We start from the raw sequence: 14,213 nt of genomic DNA on the forward strand, positions 1-14,213 counted from the left end.
CGAACGCGCTAACCGATTGCGCCACAGAGACTTGCGGACTGGGCCGCGTCGATCCGTTTCCTCGTCTTGGATCGTGCTTTCGCGCGGCCCGGGAAGGCGGGGCTCGGCAGAGGGCCCGGGCGGAGGCGGACGCCTGGGGGTTGGAGAGCAGACAGGGCCTTCCGGTTGCGCGGGGGGCGGGGAGCAGCGGTTCCGTCCCAGCATCTCGGCCTCTCCGGGCGCAGGGGCGTCGGTTCCGATCCGGCTGCTTCCTGCTGGCGCGGGGCGGCGTGGAAAGGGAGCGGGTGGGCAGGCGCGGAAGCACCTGCCTGGCCGCCACTCGGAGGAAACTTCCCAAATCTGCTTCCGGAGGGAGAGGAGGCGGCGAGGGGCGAGGAAGTGGGTTGCTTGCACCATCTGTGCAAACCCAAACTGTGCCGTGGGCATCCTTCGAGTTGCTGGAGTAAGCGCTGAGGACAGTGGTTCGTGTGCCACCCCAGGGTCAAGGCTGGCTCCAAGAGACTCCTGTTCCTGACACACCCCGTGGGGAGGCAAGAAGAAAACACTCCGGTTCCACGGAGACCCAAAGTTCACTGGATACTGAGGAGAAGTTTGGTAGAACTCGCATCGCCCTTCAGAGTCTAGAGTGGCGCTGTGGAGTCAGCTCTGTGCAGGACAGCGTTTCCAGCGGGGTGGGTGGGTTTGGGGGGTGGGTGGGGAGGCTGTGGGAGTGGGGAGGCTGTGGGGTGGGGAGGCTGTGGGAGTGGGGGTGTAGGGGGCTGGGGAACCGCCCTTTGTCGGTTGGCTCAGATTTAGCACAGAAGCGGCCCTGACTGAGACCAGTGTACTCTCCCGTGAGCCCACATTTAACAGTTTTTATACCTTTGTTCCATCCCCGGAGTCTACAGAAGGAAAAGCAAGTAGGTTAGGGAGAAATGTCTTTCCTTAGGTGTACATTTGAAACTTTTAGACCCGTGGTTTTGGTAGTGGGGTGAGGGGAGTCCCAAAACCAGGGAAAGGAGGGGGATCCCACACTCAGGAGCCCAAGAGCAGGTCCAGAGAGTGAGTGGCCAGGAGTTAGGCCTTTTTTTTTTTTTAACCTGCCAATGCCATTTATTATTCTCTGGCTGCCAGGCCACTTCCTGTGCCAAAGCTGCCACCTGGAGAGTAAGGGCAGAGTGAAGAGGAGATGAAATATATGACTCCCACATCTAAGTAGGCCCACAGGGGTTCAGAAGCCAGAGCCAAAACAGCCCTTGGAGGCAGCCCAGAGTTTGAGAGTGCGTGACTGTGGCCAGCAGGTCCACGCTGTGGCTGTACGAATGAAGCAATGTGTAATATTCTGTCCCAAGCAGTCTCTGTAACGGAGGTCAGCGCTGTTGCAGTAAAGACAAAATGAGCGTTGGGATAGACAATGTTTATCATTCACCCTAAGATTATCACGGCTGTGGCTGCCGAACCCTGCTTGGCCTCTCCTTTGACTCCTTTGGCTGGTTGTCTCTGGACGGTGAACCCATAAACCTAGGGAGGGTTCCCAGGTCTCTGAGCGGCCCCCTGATCCCCTCCCTCGGAGAATGAAAATCAAGCAGCTGTCACAGTGGAGGTGCCATTGACAAGCCCGTTGGCCCCCCATCGCAGCTCTCAAGTTAGACTGCGTCGTGAGTCAGGGAGAAAACTTTGGTCGTTGCCCACAGCAACACTGAGGTGGCCAAAAACCTCTTCTGGGAATTTGTTTCTATTTCTTGTCCCCGGCCCACGTAGCCATCTAGCACATTGTTGGAGGGCCCTGCTGCTGAAGGTCGCAGCCTCCACGACCACGTTGCTCTCTGAGCTGGGAGCAAGATGGAGGAGTCCCTTCCCTTAGTGGGTGGGGGCTTCCTCCTCTCTGCCTGTCCTTATTTGGAGGACGCCCCAGAGCCGGAGACCTCCTGCTGCAGAATGCTCCCCCACATTGCCCATATGATAATTAGGTGCTGTGCCTCTCTGATGCTCCTGTTTCCCTATATATTCCCCTCACCCCCCCCGAATAAGCCCAACCTGCCTCTCTGAGGCTGGTCTGTCACTCTGGTGTGCTCACGGGCCCTCGGACCCGTTCCCCACCTCTGCTCCTCCTGCCCTCATGGGCTGGCGGCCAACAGCCCTGGGGTAAGGAGGAAACCCACACATCTCTTCCTGCCATGGCTTCAGAGGACACCTGAGCCGGGCTCTTGTTTAAGGGGCATCTAGAAAAAAAAGTGGCTTCTTTGGGGACATCCCAACGAGGTCCTCCCCTCCCTGTGTGTGTGTGTGTGTGTGTGTGTGTGTGTGTACTGACTCATACGGTTTTAAGATTTCACAGCGGTGGGGTGAAAACGGGGCAGCTAGTGTGTTTCACCGCTGTATTTGTTTCTGTAGTCCTTCCGTCTGCGTTTAGGAGAGATGGATTTTCATCAAGTGGTCGCCTACTCTGGGAACAGCACAGCGAGCAGGAGTGCTGTGCTGTAGCCCTAGTTAAGGATTTGCGACTCTTCTGTTAAGGGTCTGTGAATCCAGGCAGGAAGGTAGCACAGAGCCTCCGGAAGGAACCGCTGAAGACCCCATCTATGGTAGCACATTTAGTCCTGCTAGATGTATGTATGTATGCGAGATGTATGTAATTAGACACACTTTTTTTCTTTTTAACAAGAAACACATTTAAGGGCCTACTCAGGACATTCAAAATCTTGAGCTTGTGAGTACACTAATGTTAGCAGGACTGCACCAGCTAAACCGTCTCTCAGAATGCAGTGATGAACTTTTAAAGTCTTAATAATGCCTTAGCTAGGGAAAGGAACCTGAAATATTTTTTCTTCCTTTTGTATACCATATATATCACTTTTTATCATCATTTAAGCTTTTACATCCTCTAACCTTCACAACATGCATTCATCAACCTTAAAACATCTTCTTAGGCCCTAAAACACTTTCTTAGACCCTCACAGCTTGGGCTTCTGAATCCTCGGACCTTACATAAACCTTATACTTTTTCCCTATTCAGTTATTCCACATGAGACACAAGTAGCTGATTACTGGGAACCATCATTGTACATCGAATTCTGTGAGATAAAGGAATAGTAAACAGTTACTTCCTTCATGGTCTTCAAACCCATCAGAGATATGGGGTAATTTCTACCTGAGTAAACAGAAGTACAGAGGAGCTTCTGAATCTATTAAAAATGACACAGACTCAGCAGCTACCTGGACAGTCAGTCATCCATGGTTCCTTTGTAGTTGGTGGGGGGCATCCGCCTTCAGCCAGCAGGCCCAGAAAATCACAGTAACTTTACTGGGGGCAGGAACTTAGAGGGACTGTTCTCTTTTTGTCTGGACAAAGTAAGGCAATTGACTCCCCAGTGTCTTACCCATCTTGACAGCACGTGCTCCGCAGTGAGGCAAAGGGCAGTCTGCAGCCCCGTGGCCAGCTTTCCCACGTTTAAAGTAAGCTCCAGGCGGAGGCTCTTCTGTGCCCGTCTTCTTAGGGGTGGTGTCAGCGTCTGGTTTATCTCTATTATGAAAAGCTTAAAATGACATTTTAAATGCCATGTTCTGCATATCTCTGATGTATTTGTTGGTGTACTTTTAAACTATTTCGTTTATGTTGCTTGTGGCTCTGCCTTCTCCACCCCAATCCCTTCTGACACCAGGAAGGAGAGAAAGAAGGTCAGTGGGGAGAAGGGGCTTAGTTCTCTTTGGCCACTTCCTGCTGTGTGGGGTCCTCTGGGCAAGTCCAATCTTCCTTTCAGGAGAGCTTCAACTTTTCATCACGTGGCATCCACAGCAACCAGGAGCAACAGGGGGAGCACCAGCCTCCTTGCCGCCTTCTCTCCCTTAGCTCTGGCATGTATTCCCTCTCAGAGTCCTCAGATTAAACTATCTGCAGCTGGCAAAGAGCCCCTCTCAGAGCCCGCAAGAGGCAAACAGTTTGCTCCTGTGGACTATCTGAATCAGTCCTACACCTGGGATTAAAACAAAAACACGTTTACATAACATAACTGAGTTTTTAAAGACACCAAAAGCTCTTCTACACCTATCTATCTAAAGTATATCTAAACAAAACAAACATTGTTTTAGTTCTTTTACTTTTCGTTTAACTTTGAAAACATATACAGGAGACTAAATAAAGCTTATTTTGGTAATTAATCATGGCTATACGTATAGTTGTGAATGAAATTACAGAATATAACTTATGTGGTAACTGATAATTAACTTGCATGTTTTAGTTATCTTTAACAGTTTATAAGAAATTAATAATAGAGTTTTTGTTTGGTTGGGTTTAAGGTGGAGGCAGTGTCAGGACGGGAAAGGGAACCCAGTAAGGACCTCGGTTAAGGGATGAGGTCGCGCAGGGGATTCCGCACTCGGGCGTGGGAGTGGGCGGGGTCCGCGGGGGTGGGCGGGGCGCAGGAAGGGCGCGAGCGTCCGGGGGGTGGGGTGGGCCCGCGGGCCGGCTGGCAGTGACCGTGAGCTGAGACCGCAGGGCCCAGGGCGTGGTCGGGGTGCGGAGGGGGCGGCGCTGACCTGGGGGCCCCGCGCTCAGGTTGTCCCGGGGCCAGGCTCCCCACTACCCTCGGGGTGCTGACCCCTACGGTTCCCGAACGCGGGGAACTCCACTGCGTGCGCTCTCTCCCCTAACAGTTCTGGATGCACTTACTGCAGTAACTGCTTTCGGGCCGTCCGACCCCACCAGCTACCAACCTCTGTACTGCGCCCTCCCGGATCAGAGAAAGCAATGAACTCAGGAGAATCAGCTGTGTGGACCTGAACGAGGTTCACAGATAGACCTGGGCCAAGCCCCAGCCCTGACTCGGTGGGACCCCCGGACCTGTGCAGAGGAAGGCCGGAGGCTAGGGCCTTAAAGTCCAGTTCCAGGCCGGGGAGAAACCGCAGGCTGCCAGGCAGCCGGGTTCCCTCCTGCTTTGCCTCTAGCGCCTTCCTGGGCTCTCTGGTTCCTGCCCTGTGGGTTTCTGTCCACCCCACCCCTGGCCCTGGGGTCTCTGCCTTCCCCCCCCCCCACACACACACTTTCGGGGTCTGTCACTCCTGGTGCTGCCGCCCTTCTGCAGAGCACGGGCTGGTGATCAGTGGCTCCAGCACCAACTACGGTAAGGGAGGACGGTGGAGAGAGGGATCAGGAAGGAGACAGGAAAGAAGTCAGCGGCTAGAAAGCTGGGGCCCCAACCCACAGGGACGCGTGTGAGAGCCAGTGAGAGCGTGTGGAACACGAGGGTAGCAGAAGGCCTACTGCATAAAGTGCACATAAAAATCATGACTTTGTGACTTTCCAGCTCTATCAACCCCTTGGAGGTACCTTTAAGAAATTCTTTGTTGCTTATTACCACTCCTGGCTTCTGCTACCATTTTTTCTGGTCCACAATGACCCGGAAATCCAGCAGATGCTCTGAACTCCCAGCCCACGCCTGTACCATGACCCCGCTTGCTCACCCACCACCTAGGACCATGAGCGCCAAGGCTGAGGACTTAAAGGAGGAGGGGCGCCTGCTCTGTCCCTACTGGCTCTCCATCTCCCTGGGTCTCTCTGCCCTCTCTGGCTTCACTGCTCTGCTCCTCCTCTGCCTGTGGACCCAACAGCTGTGGGTGCCTTGGCTTCCTGCCTCCCCGCCCACACCTGCCCTTCTGTTCATCCCCATCCTCTTCCTATCATTTCCTTCTGACTCTGCCCTCCTCCACACCACTGCCGCCGCCCTGTCTGGATCCCTGTTCTCTGCAGACCCACACTCATCTCGCTGCACCTGACTACCCTCTCGGGGGTTTTTCCTTCCTGCCTCACATTTGCTGTCTACACTGGGCTTCCTCTTCTTTCCTGTCTCCTCAGCTCTCGTAGCCTCTGCTATGGCTCTACCTGTGGAGCTGCTTCTTTGGGCCCTTCTCTCCTTGTTCCTCTCACATTTGACGAAGCGTGCTGACCTGACACAGGCCTGTTGTGAGGGAGCAATGACTGCACACACAGCTCTTCAGCAGTAGCTGGCACCTGGCTTTCTGCATGGACTCTGAATGGCGGCTTGCAGCAGCCACTCCTGGGCTGTGGGATCCTGAACCCGAGTCCCCAGCAGGTCTGCTCCTCAGGAAGCGTCAGAGAGCCTGCTGCAGCATTCACTCTTCAGTCTGCTCGGCACTAGGGAAATGCTGGCTGAGGCCCCGCCTCCAAAGCTGCCCAGATAACACCTTCATAGTTTCCCAGTGGAGGACAGTGAGCAGAGGGAGGCCCGGCCTTCCACCTGGAACAGAGGACAGTGATGACAGCAAAGCCACCTGCTGACAATGCAAGTTCATTATCACCACAGAAGAGCCTTCATCTCTCCGGGAGGAAGCAGGTGAACCAGGGGATTCAGACACGGGCTCTGATGAACAGACGGTGGAGAAGAACATGACCGGGCCAGAGGTCTGTGGTACACCGCTAGCACTCAGGGAAACCCAGCCCCCTCCTCCCTCCTCTGTGTTCCTGTCTCCTGTGGTAAGGATTCCTCTGACCTCTGGGTCTCAGTGAGCAGCCCGGCTGTGTGACACAAGTCTTGGAGCAATGGTTTTTCAACCTGTGGGTCACAACCCCATTGGGAGCACATATCTTGCATATTTACATTATGATTAATAACCAGCAAAATTAGTTATGACACAGCAAGGAAATAATTTTATGGTCGGGGTCCCCATAAGGAACTGTATTAAAGGGTAGTCACATCAGGATGGTTGAGAACCACCGTTTTAGAGACCTCTGAACTTCTACTCACCCCACAGAGCAAATGTGCTCAGATAAGGAAAAGAGGACACACCAAAGTAGGCATTAGGCTAGCCAGGGAATTTCCCTAGGGTTACTTCCAGAAGCAGAAACAACTCAAACCCAAAGCCCGTGACAGCACGAATGACAGCTCACAAAAGCTGGCCCCCCAGAGCACACTGCGCAGCCTGCAGCTCCACAGGCAGGACACTGTGCTTGCCAGCAGCTCCGGAGGTCTGAGAGTGTCTCACAGCCCTTACACTGTGGAGGGAGCGCCCTCGAGAATCTGCTCGGTTTCAGGGACATCCTGAAGCTACTGAGTTGTTTACCCCTTCCGCTTCTGTGCAAGATACACTGTTTCACTTCATCTCCTGTGATACAATGTTTTACTTCATCTCCCATAATACAATGTTTCACTTCATCTCCCATGATACAGTGTTTCACTTCATCTCCCGTGATACAATGTTTCACTTCATCTCCCATGATACAGTATTTCACTTCATCTCCCATGATACAGTGTTTCACTTCATCTCTCCCTTAAAACCTGTGTCTTAACTTCCCCTGAGAACAGCTGTTTCCCTTCAGCCTCACATCCTGTCTCTTGATGAGAGTCTCTCCAATATGGAAGGTTTTAATCTCCCAGGAACTGCTACACAGCCCCTCTCCCTTGAGGTCTTGGCACCTGGGAGTGAGTACCCTTACAGCTCTCCTTAACATGGTTAACATACCAAGGAGCCATGTTTTGGATCAGTGTGTCCCAAATCCATTATACCTAATAATGAACGTTTTTCTCTTGGTGATGCAGATGTAGGGCAGATTGGGCCAGACTGAAAGCAGATAAAGACAGGTTTATTAGGCGCTGTTCCTGGGTGGGTTCATCAGTCCCAAAGAATGAGGCTGCAGAAGTCACCTTCCTGGGCTAGGGCAGGGACATTTTATAGACTGTAGGTAAAGCATGAGGACGTGTCAGCCATAAATTGAGTTTGTGCCCAAGTGTGGTCAAGAGCAGAGCACTCAGGCAGGACTTGGGGGGCTGGCAGCATCAGGGGAGGATGCTTTGAGGACTGCCAACAGTGGGGAACTGGGCTCGTTCCTTTGGGAGAAGGAGGCCACAAGGGCTTGTGAAGGGGGAGCAGGGGCCCCGACCAAACACCTAAGATGCAAACCCCAGAACCCAAACAACGATACAGATGACTATTCCTTACATCTATACTAAGGAATGGGAGTTGGTATTCACTGTACATTTTTTCCAAGTTTATGTGTCCAAAGCTTATCGTGAAAACAGTAGTGTCCCCCCCCAAACACTTCAGCGTGTCCCCTAAGAAACGCCATTATCCATGAATGCAGTCTGTATCTAGTTCTTGCTAATTTGTGGGATCTTTTCCCATCCTTTAACCCCATCCCCGACTGTTGTACCCCTATCACTAGCTAGGAGAGAAAGGACGGAAGGAATGGGAGGATTTAAAACTAATTTCTTTGTTTCTTTGTTGAGCATGACTAACAAAGCCCAACACACACACACACACCCATGACCATCAACCACCAACCCCACCTATAGCGCCCCGGCCGGCATTTATATACCTTCTGAAAAAGTTCTCAGAATTTCAAACACCAGACAATGGCAGAAACTATCTGCAGCCTGCAAAAACCGAGGCTGCTGGAGCCCGAGGCATTTCGTGGTCAGCTGCCGGGACCCACAGCTGGGATTAAAATGAAAACATATCCTTGTGTGTCTGTGGTTTTAGCTGGGCAGTGATGGCGCTCGCCTTTAATCCCAGCGCCTGGGAGGCAGAGGCAGGCAGATCTCTGTGAGTCCGAGGCCAGCCTGGTCTACAGAGTGAGTTCCAGCCAGGGCTAAACAGGGAACTCCTGTCTCGAAAAACCAACCAAACACACAAACAAAAAACAACAACATAATATTTCTGTGTTTTTTTAAAGAAACCCAAATTCGAGAATTCTCACTACAGCAGTCTTCGTGTTGTTTGGTATAGCTGTCTTCTCTGGTCACTGTTTTTCCTCGCTTCTCCCATCCTCCACACGAGGCTCCCGGACCTGCCTGGCTGCAGAGGGAACTGGGGGCTTGTGGCTTTCCTCCCTAGGCCACGCCAGGGAGTCTAGGCCTCGGAGACCTGTGGACAGCTCCCGGAGCGCAGACCGAGCCTTTAGCTAAAGCACGAAGACCCGCCCTGTGCGGAGGCTTCCGACGGGAAGGTCAGGGGCTGCCCGGATGGTTCGGAGGGTACTCGGCCACGGTTCTCCTTCCAGGACTGTTACCCCAAAGCAAGCAGCAAACCAAGCTCCAGGACGAGAGAAAGCAGGCTGCGGAAGGGGAGCCCCGCACCTGCTCCAGCCTGCACCTGCTCCAGCCCGCACCTGCTCCCAGGAAGCTTGGTTCGGCTCACCTGCTCAGGCGGCGGCGACCTGGGTGTTCGGTGAGCTTGGGGTCCGGTGGCGGCCGGGGGCCAGGAACCCCAAGCCGGGTGACCCCAGTGCGGGGTGGGGGCAACTTCCTCCTCCCCGGTCTGGGACCTTCCTCTTCACGGACTCTAAACCTTCGATGCAGCGCTACCGGCCTCACACTTAAAAGGAAAGAAAACAACTTTCTCCTGGGCAAACAGAAAGGTCCCACCGAGATTTGAACTCGGATCGCTGGATTCAGAGTCCAGAGTGCTAACCATTACACCATGGAACCCACACTTTGGGCGCACCTGCGCGCGGGGTATTGCCTGCCGTCCGGTTCGTCCTGACGGTCCTGTTGCATCTTTTTCTGCACCTAGGAAAACAGACCTGTGATCCCAGCACTCGGGAGGCAGAGGCAGGCCTGGTCCACAAAGCGGGTCCAGGGCAGCTGGGTCTACACAGAGAAACCCTGTCTCGAAAAATCAACCAACCAACCAAACAAACAAACCGAAGTTTCCGCCGTGCTTGGCCGCCTAACAGCCGCGCGGCCCGCCAAGGAGAGTCCGCAACGGATGGGGAGCTGGAATGTGGGGAACCTTCCTGTTTTTCTCCGTGTATTCACAGCTGTGTGCCTCTGGAGGGTTTTACATTCCTTACAGTAAATGTCTTCTGGGGGGGGGGCGGGGGGCGTTTGTTGCTTGTTTTAATTCAAAGCAATAACCTCTGCCCGCTCCTTTAGACCCGGCATTGAGAGGCCGAGGCGGAGGCAGGTGTATCTCTAAGATCCAGGGCTCCCTAGAGACCAGGTCCAATAGAACGGACTCGCCAGGTCAGGGTGGGCGCCTGCAGGCACCAGCGTCTCAGAGCACTTCTTGGGGCGCTCTGCGGTGCTGGGCTCCTCCTGCGAGCAGCTCAGGCCTTCACGAGCCGCGAAATAAACACGTGATGTGTCAAGCGAGAAGCAGCTGCCTGGAGATTAGTTTCTGACTGAAGTGACCAATTTATTTCTTATTGATTACAGTGTATTCACTTCGTATCCCAGCTGTGGTCCCCTCCCCCCTCCCCTGCCAATCTCACCCTCCCTCCCTCCCTCTTCTCCACCCATGTCCCTCCCCGGGTCCACTGACAGAGGAGGTCCTCCTCCCCTTCCCTCTGACCCTAGCCTACCAGGTCTCACCAGGACTGGCTGCGTTGTCCTCCTCTGTGGCCTGGCCAGCTGCTCCCTCCAGGTGATCAGAGCCGGCCCCTGAGCCCCCGTGAGGAAGAAGTGACTGACTACTCCAGTGCTCACGCTGGGCTTTCGTTCGTTTGCTCAGGGACAGCGCCGGGAGAAATTTTTGCTTATTTTAAAAAAATAACAGTTGTAGCCAGGGGTGGGGGAGGGTGGGAGGAGCCCAGCCTTTAATCCCAGCACTCGGGGGTGGGGGTGGGGGGCAGAGGCCGGAGCATCTCTGAGTTTGAGGCCAGCCCGGTCCTCAAAGTAAGCTCCAGAGCAGCCAGCGTGCTATGGAGTTAAGCAAAACAAAGCAAAAAGCCCTTTTGTTGTTAGGTTTGTCATTTGCCGTCTCTTGTCTTCGTGGGGTCTCAGAGCTCAGGCTCTCACTTTGTGGCAGGCCTTCGCCTCTGCTGGGATTTAAATCAAGGTCATGTGAGGATATAATGAATGTGTGACACAAACATGGGACCATCCGGTGCTGAGACAGTGCAAGAAGGGGATTTGGTCTGCAGAGGAGCCCCAGGCCCGCCAGGCCGCCGCGGGCACGGTAGAGCTGCTGTGGCATGGGCTGGGAAGCGAGCCGGGGTCCAGCGGGACTCTGCCCGGGGTCCAGCGGCTCGTTCCGTCAACGCCAGCAGCAAAGCCCCGAGGGTCGCGCGCTGGGGCCCGCAGGCTTGATGGGGCCCACAGGCTCCTGTCCGGTCAAGGCGGCCGCACAGGCCTTCGTGTTCCACCCCTGGATGTTGGGGGACAGGATCTCGCGTGTCCTCGGCCGGGCCAGCCGCGGCCGTCCCCGGTGCTGCAGTCCAGGGCGCTGGCCCCGACGGCTGCCTCCAACTCACAGCGTCGTTAAACCTTACCAGACGGTCGGCTGCGGCGAGGGGGCGCGTCCGTCCGTGGTTTGTCTCCAGGAGGACGCGGCCCGGTGTTTAAACTCCCGCGACGGACGAGCGCTGACTTCAGGTCCATGAGCGAGGCCGCAGCTCCCCCCCCCACCCCCACTTTCCCAGACAGAAGAGGCGGCTTCGGGGACCCTCACGGCGCTGCGCCGCGTCTGCGTGAACCCCGCGACGGAGGCTGCTCGGCCCCCCCGCCGGGCCCGGACTCGGTCCCCGTCACCACGGCCTCCACTCGGGGGCCCAGCCCTGTGCGAGCCCCGGGGACCCCGCGAAGACGCCGCTCCTTCACGCTGGCCCGGGGCGAGCGGAGCCAGCGCTGGAGGGTCCCGACAAGGCCGTCCCTCCCGTCCCCTCCCATCCCCTCCCCTTCCCTCCCCTCCTCTCCCCTCCCCTTCTCTTCCCTCCCCTCCCCTCCCCTTCCTCTCCCCTCCCCTCCCCTCCCCTTTCCCTCCCCTCTCCTCCCCTCCCCTGCCACGGACCAGCCCAGTCGGGCTCCCTGCGTCCGCGGGAGAATCAGGGTTTGGATATCAGGAAGGCACAGTTGCAGGCGAGTTGACAGACAGAGACCACACCAAGATCGCTTTGACCCTGCTGTAATTTTACTGCAGTCAGGCTAACAATTTTATAGTGATTTCACAAGGAAGCACCTTAAAGTTGGCATGCTTTCCAGAACATTCAAACTTTTACCAAGGATACAAAGTTTATGTTTTAACTGGAAAGTGCAGGTAAGCGTAAAGCAGTGCGCACAAGAAATCTCAGCCTAGAAACTTTCTGATCAACGCAAACAAGAAACAAAAACCTCAAACTGTGGTTTCATTATCACTGACTAGTGAAGGGGAAAGTCAGGAGCTACAACAGTCCTCCGAGCCAAGTCAAATACCTGCCAGTCTTTTTCTACATTAAAGTCTAAATACACCTTGGTCAACCATCCTCCCATATGTCTTGATAAGATTTATAATCTTCCTTAGAAACAAGACGCTAAAGGGAGGCATGCTCAAGCCTGCTGTACTTGCTTATGCTATTTTTTCCTAAGAAGGAGCCCATTATTTCTTTTTCTATTCTTATAATGCTTTCTAATACTAAATCTGATTCATTACTTATTTTTCTTTTACTCTATTCTTGCTAAAGCTTTTAATAATCTATCAAAAATACATTTCCTTGAATAGTTAGCTGTTCTGTACCAGGAATCATAGAGAAAGATCAAAAGGCTCATTCAATCCTTCATCTGAGAAAGCAGGATTTTCAGAGTACATCCTTTTGGCGTAGGTGGCCAGGGGGAACATCCAGGGACTTCCAGGGAGCAGATTCCCGTAGAAAACGTGTCTCCCCGTCTTAGCAGCATAATTTTATGCTTATATAGCACATTTTTATACTCACACAGACTCTGGAGTTGGTGTGGCACTCCTCCTCCCCTCCCCTCCTCCTCGCAGGCTCTTCCACCCTCCCCCCCCCCACCCCGGAAAATCGGTCTCTTGCGACTGCCCCGCAGGTCCCCTCTCGCTCCTACGCTGCTGCGTCCTGACATCCCTCCCTCCCCTCCTCCGCATCCCTCCCCCCTCTCCTCGGCATTCCTCCCCTCCCCACACCGCCTCCTCCTCCCCCCTCCTTCCCTCCCTCCCCTCCCCACCCTCCCCTTCTCACACCGCTCCCCTCCTTCCTTCCCCTCCCCCGCCTCCTTCCCTCCCTCCCCTTCCCACACCGTCCCCTTCCTTCCCTCCCTCCCTCCTCTTCCCCACACCGCCCCCCTCCTCCCCTTCCCCCACGCCCCTCCTCCCTGGGCGCCCGCGCCGCACTCCCCGCCTTCCCCTCGCGGACCGCCCTGGCAAGCCGAGCGCTTGCTCCCGCAGCGGTTTAACCGAGCGTCCGCGTAAACCACGCCGGTCGGCGGTCAGGCCGGCCTCGATCTCAGCCCTCCCGGCGCCGCGGGCCTAGCTCCGGGGGAGGGACAGCGGGGACACGGCGCGCGGACGCTCTGTGCCTGTTGGGACAGACACTCCTAAGAAGCTTCGCCGTCTCTCGGGGGTGTGGGGTCCCGTCCACTCGGATCCCGAAACGCTCAGGCCGCTGGTCCCCACCTGTGGGTCCCGGCCCCCCTCGAGAGCCAACCGAGCTTTTGACGGGGCGCGAATCCGCTCTCCTGCCGGTCAGGAAATCCGCGTTCCGGTCCGCCGCAGCAGCAGAAGCGCGGTGGTGGGGTAGCAGGGAAACGATCCTCTGGCCGGGCCACCGCAGCGCGGACCGTGTTCAAGGCCTCAGTAACCTTTGGGAAGAATTGACAAGCAGCTCCCGGCGGTTGAGCCTGCGCCGGGCCAGACGGGCGCGGCGGCCGGCTCCCTCCCCACACCGGGCTGCGGGCCTTCCGCCCCGGCCGGCTCTCCACCGCCTGGCTCTTCCTTTGCGAGGCCGCTCCGCCAAGTACTCACGCTCCTCTCCTCCCTGGTGGCCTCCCTCCTCAGGGCCTTTCCCGTCCTCTTCCTCCTGCTCTGGGTTGGCGTCTACGCACGAGTCCCCAGGGCACCCGCCAGGCCACTCACCAAGTCCCTGCTTCTGTAAATCAGTATTTTACCTCTGCTACGGGTGTCCCCCCTGCTGTCCACGATGAGGCAGATACATGACGAGAGAGAGAGAGAGAGAGAGAGAGAGAGAGAGAGCTAGCAAGGTGCGGTGGGGCCCGAATTTAATCCCAGCTTTCGGGAGACGGTGGAAATCTGCAACAAGCTGTGCAGTTGTCTAGAATCGCCTTTATACAGGCGCGGTATGGCTATAGAACAGGTACGGTTTTCCTTTTTTTTTATCACTTCTTCCCACATCACTGTCACTGGTGAGTTTCTGGTATCATAAGGAGGTTTCTGAGTACTTGTGTAGAGGTTGACATTGTTATGGACACTTTTTTTAAAAGATTTATTTATTTATTAAACTTGCATGCCAGAAGAGGGCAACAGATCTCATTATATGATGAGCCACCGTGTGG

At 55.1% G+C, this 14,213-nt stretch overlaps 2 non-coding genes across 2 annotated transcripts in view; both read right to left on the reverse strand.

Moving 5' to 3' along the window:
- Positions 1-31, reverse strand: part of Trnan-guu (transfer RNA asparagine (anticodon GUU)) — a 74-nt gene extending 43 nt beyond the window's left edge. Inside the window, exon 1 of the tRNA in view lies at positions 1-31. This exon is cut by the window's left edge and continues 43 nt beyond it. This is a non-coding gene — a tRNA (tRNA-Asn).
- Positions 32-9,347: 9,316 nt separating this feature from the next.
- Trnaq-cug (transfer RNA glutamine (anticodon CUG)) lies at positions 9,348-9,419 on the reverse strand. The gene has a single exon. It is a non-coding gene; the product is annotated as a tRNA-Gln (tRNA).
- Positions 9,420-14,213: the final 4,794 nt, after the last annotated feature.

Source organism: Meriones unguiculatus, chromosome 10 (genome assembly GCF_030254825.1).
Source record: "Meriones unguiculatus strain TT.TT164.6M chromosome 10, Bangor_MerUng_6.1, whole genome shotgun sequence".
Lineage (NCBI taxonomy): Eukaryota > Metazoa > Chordata > Mammalia > Rodentia > Muridae > Meriones > Meriones unguiculatus.